Source organism: Trichechus manatus, unplaced genomic scaffold (genome assembly GCF_000243295.1).
Source record: "Trichechus manatus latirostris isolate Lorelei unplaced genomic scaffold, TriManLat1.0 scaffold00176, whole genome shotgun sequence".
NCBI classification, from domain to species: domain Eukaryota; kingdom Metazoa; phylum Chordata; class Mammalia; order Sirenia; family Trichechidae; genus Trichechus; species Trichechus manatus.
The window spans coordinates 3679948-3685247 of record NW_004444112.1 but is presented as its reverse complement, the minus strand read 5'-3'; the positions used below and the strand labels follow the sequence as shown (position 1 = coordinate 3685247).

The window sequence follows — 5300 nt, the reverse complement described above, 5'->3', positions numbered from 1 at the left end:
TGGAAAGTCATCTGGTGTTTTATTTTGGATGCCTACTGGAACCATCCTGTCCTGTTTTTGTAAATGTTTTGATATTGTCTGCTGTCTTCAGGGCATTCAGTAGTTATTTTCATCGTTTATTGATTGTAGATTTGTTTTACTTGGTTATGTCTGAGCAGACAGGCTGTGCATTCCTTGTTGTTTGCTCATCTATAGGCATGATACTTTTCACCTCCTTCTCCAATTGGCCAGGTCAGTCACTCAAGTAAGGCACAGCAGGCCAGGTACAGCTGAAGGGGAGTTGCTGGGATGGGTTGTTTTTGGCACATACCAGGGCTGACAGTGTGGACCTGGAATCAGTGTAGTGCAGGTTCTAGTAGGCCGTGCCTGTGCTGCTTGGGAGTGTGATGTTCAGCACACAGTGCAGGTAGGCAAGAAGGAGGGGGTAGATTGTGATGTGTAGAGCTAAGATGGGTATGGGAAAGAGGAGAGAGAGGAGAGAGGAACAGGGGCCAAAAACATACACACAAAAAAGAGTTCTAAAAGAGCTTGCTATTGGAGTGGAGAGATGGGAGACTGAGAAATGGGGAAAAACAAAACGAAAAAAAAAGAAAAAGGATAAAAGAAAAAAGTGAATAAATCGAGAGACTGGAAATGAAGAAAGACAAAAAGGGAATAAGAAAGCAAAACAAAGAAACAAAAAACAAGAAAAAAGAAATGCCTTCAGGGATGTCCCTGTGCATCTGCGCAGAGTAAGGGAGTAGCTTCCAAGCTGCGTGGTACTGCCCCACTAAAAGGGGCCCCCAAGCTGAGAAAAGAAAAAGAAAACAAACAAATCAAAACAGAACAAATCAGGGCAAACAAATAAACAAATAAAAGCCCCGGCTGTCCCATCAGTGTGACGGCACAGGCCAGGAAGCAGTTTCACAGTCGAGCAGTGTTTTCCAGCCTTTCAGGAAGAAGCAAAGATGGTGCACGGAGGCAGGTATTTGAGAGAAAGGAGGAGGAGGTGGTGAGAGGTCAGGAAGAAATCTAAAGAAGTGGAAAAAAGTAACACCAGCAGCCAACAAAAGGCACTCAGGGAGCCGGCCAGTGCGGGCTGGTGGAATCCAAGCAACACTGGGGTGAAGCTGGTGCTTCCCAGCCAAGAGACTGTGGCTGCAGGAAGCAGAGGAGGCTAAGTGGGGGTGAAGAAGGGTGGGGGGTGTGAAAGCCTACATAGCTGGTTACTAGTTGTTCTGTCTCCTGCTGGAAGCTCCATGAAGCTGCTTTCTCGTATCCCTTGTTTGCTGATCTCTGATAGGAGTCCAAGATGGTGGATCCGTGCTGCGGTAGCTGATGGGGACCCCTGCATGTATCTCTCCTCTCTCTCTGTTCTCGGTCAGTTTCTTATTCCATTCAGTGCTTGGCTGAGTTCTTTATCTCTTCATTTGATGCTTAGGGTTTAAGGATTGATGCATGACTCTGTTTGACTTAGTTTTTCTGATCTTTGCTGTGGAGGGATGGTGTGGTGCTTCTGACTATAGCGCCATGTTGCCCAGAAGTCCTCCACATTAACACCACTTTTTGTCTCACACTTCCTTCCCCTCTGCTCCCACAGCCTCTTCCCCATCCCTGCCCCACACAATAGCATCTCCCTGATCTGGCCACATGATTCCAGTGCAAGGCACCTAGAAAGAGCTTGGCACATTCACATCGGATCTAGTTGTACCGAGAAGTCTGATGGTCTCCACTTCCAAGGGAAACTGAGTCCTGTTGTGAAGCCCTCCCTGACTCTGTTCCTGTCTTTAACCTCAGCTGACCATAACCACCTGTGGCCTCCTCCACTTGTGCTGCACTTGCTGTCCCCTCACCAGTCATAGCCTTCCTCTCTCCACCTAAGCCTCCTTCAAATCCAGGCACCAGTGACCCTCCACTCCAGGCCCAGTGACTCTTTCAGAGACTCCTTCTTCCCCTGAGCTGATCTACCAGCCTGAATGAAACACCTCAGACCCCACCAAGGGTCACAACAAAATCCTGGAGAGTCAACAGGACAGTGAATATGTTCATGTCCACTCACCCCTCAGAAACCTTGGTCACCTGCCTGATCATCCTCTCTCCCACACTCTTCCCATGATTACTCCTCTCCTTCATCTGTGTTGTTGATTGTCCACCACCTCAACCACAAGCTACAAGGAAGAGACCCAATCCTTGGTCCCTACCTTCCCCCTTTCTAGTCTGCTATTAGCATTACCATCATGACCAAGATTCCCTCTACTTAATGTGATGCACCACTCCTTCCTGAACCACCCACTGGCCAATGTCTTTAGAGATGTCTCCATCCTGAACCTCTCCCCAGAATCCAGACCTGTATGTTCAATTGCCCACTTGATGCTTCACTCATTTCTTCACTAAAACATCTCAGACTCTTAACATGGCCAAAAGAAGACTCCTAGTATCCCCAATGAAAATTACTCCGATTATGGATGTCTGAATCTCAGTTGATGAAGCTGTCATCATTCCAGCCGTTATCCCTGACTCCTACCTTTCCCTCTGTCACACTCAGAATCAGAAATTCCAGAGATACCTTCTGTCTTAGTCATCTAGTGCTGCTACAGCATAAATACCGCAAGTGGATAGTTTTAATGAAGAGAAGTTTATTTCCTCATAGTCAAAGTAGGCTAAAGGTCCAAATTCAGGGCATCAGCTCCAGGGGAAGGCTTTTTCTCTCTGTCAGCCTTCTTCTCTTCAGTGTTCCCCCGGACTAGGAGCTTCTCTGCACAGGGACACCGGTCCAAAGGACGCGCTCTGTTCCTGGCACTGCTTTCTCCATGGTATGAGGTCTCCCTGTCTCACTGCTCACTTCTGTCTTTTATATCTCAAGAGATTGCCTCAGGACACAATCCAGTCTTGTAGATCAGGTCCTGCCTTACTAACACAACTGCCACCCATCCTCCCTCATTAACATCATAGAGGCAGGTTTACAACACACAGGAAAATCACCCAGTACCAGGAATCATGGCCTAGCCAAATTGATACACACATTTTTGGGGTGACATAATTCAAACCATGACACCTCCTTAAGAGACAGATCCAGAACCAACCATTCCTCCTACCTCCAGAGCTGTCGTATCCGTCTAGCCATCTGAACTACTCCAGTAGCTATATCATTGTTCCGACAACACCTCTGTAATTATATTAGCCATTCTCCTATTTCAATGATGCCTTCGTATCCCTGTTGGGCCCCTTCCTCACCCTGTTAGCTGGTGCACCACACCCACTGCAGCTACTTGTCACAGATAACTGTGATACAGAAAACACTCATATTTTCCATTTCTAAGCTCCCCGCTTAGACAGTGTCTGTAGCCACTCACCCTTCCTTTATGCTCTTTAGTTTCAAAAGGACCAATGATCATGTATCTTGTGAAAATCCCCTCACCCCACCCTCAAACGCTAATAAAAGCTGTGAGTCAGGTCTGCTTTCTCTCTCTCTCCACCCTAAACATCCCCAAGTGTGTCAAGGCCTACCAGTGTGCCATCTACCCCAGGGACCTCTGAGTAATAAAGTTTTTTATTTCCATTTTTTGTTTTGTGGTTGAAGTGTGGCTTGCCATCTGGGCCAATATACATAACCTGGGCTTAGGGAGATAGCTCCCTGTTCTAGACCCTCCGGGTAACAGCTGAGTTGAAATCAAACACACTCATGACATCACCTCCCACTCACAGTAAGGTCTCCATGCTGCAGTCAAAGGGAGTCTGAGGAGATCTGGGTCAGATCACCTCCCTCTCCTGCTCCAAAACTCCCACTGCTCCCATCATCTCCAGAACAGGTGCTCAAGTTCTCAGGAAGCCATTCCAAGTCTGACTTCTACCCACTGTTCTGTGTTCTCAAAAGAAAGAATGAAGACCTGTGGTTCCCAGCTCAGTCTCACCTCCAAGCATTTGCATATAAAGGTACCTGTGCCTGGGACAACCTTCCACTCCTCATTCCATTTGTTACGAACAACAGGAACCACTGCATAGGATCCCTGGAACGAACTTATTATCATAAGCTTGGGGTGTGTTCCAAGTCTCCAGGCTCAAAGGCTAGGAGTGACAGGTGAAGAGTTCTAGGATAGCACAAATCCAGAGACCAAATGGGTGAGGACAGGATCAGTGAGGCTCTGGGACACCCTCCACTCATCTGTGTAGGGTCCATAATTCCTTCTGCTGCCAAGGGAAGTTGTGGGAAGCAGGAGATGAGAGGGGCAGATAACCAGAGGCTCTGGCCACCTTGTCCTCCTGTCCAGCACTGGAGCCACGTGACCTCGGGATCAATGCCTTATCTTTGGTCCTGGGACCTCAGTGCTGATCCTAACATCTGTTGGGCCTTGGAGAACTCAACCTCCCTGGGCCTCACTGTCATCATCCCTCTTCCACTATGTTCTTCCCCTAAGCAGCTTTTTTAACATCTCCTTTTTGTTCACAACCCTCCATGGTTTCCAGCGTCCTCAGAATGAAGGCACAACTTCCCCCGCCTGCCATCTAGGTGTGATTCCTAACATTATCTGTTCCCTGAAGACACACGACAGACCCCAGGATTCCCTGTTCCTCCAGTTCAGTCGCACCTCCAGCCTTTACCCTGCCAGTCCCTCTGCCGGAGGCTCTCCCACACTAGTTCTCAGGAAACGGGGTCCTCAGCACGAACACCCCCTTGTGTAGGACCAGGGCCTGGGCTGCAGGGACTTGAGCAGGCCGCCCATTCCGGGCTTGAGGATTGGGAGATGCGAGTCAGGATGGGGAGACCTTGCAGACGCTCTCTCACATTAGCATGGTACCTCAGCAAGGTGGCCGCCATCGATCCTGTGGGCGGAGCAGGGCCAGGTGCAGCGGGAGACGGTCGGGGATCTGGGCACAGTGCTCAGTATTCCCGCCCGGGCGCGGATCACCCTGATGGGCACCGCCTCCGCTTCTCACATCCGCCTGTGAGCAGGGGGAACAAAACCTCCTCTCTTCCTTGTCGGTTCCTAGGCAATGCTCCGATGCCTTGACTAGGTGAACACAGGTTAACCAAAAAAAAAACAAACCAAACCCTTTGCCGTCGATTCTGATTCATAGCAACTGCTAAAGTAACCGCCCAAAGACACCCCGGAAGTCCCGGTCCCACGAGTTGCGCATGTGCAGAAATGACCATTATCTGAGCTTCCATTGGTTCAGAAATGCGGTAGGCACAGACCCTTCTGGGTAATGCAGTTCCTGCACCTCCACAGGCCGCGGTGATGAGGGTCCATCACCTGATCTTCTAGGAACAAAGGTTACTTAGGGGCGCTGGAAATGGCTTCTCCAACCTCTGAAGGCAAGAG

At 49.2% G+C, this 5300-nt stretch overlaps 1 pseudogene; it reads right to left on the bottom strand.

Moving 5' to 3' along the window:
• Window positions 1-4795, bottom strand: part of LOC101346949 (zinc finger protein 154-like) — a 27112-nt pseudogene extending 22317 nt beyond the window's left edge.
• Between the last annotated feature and the right edge of the window lie 505 nt (window positions 4796-5300).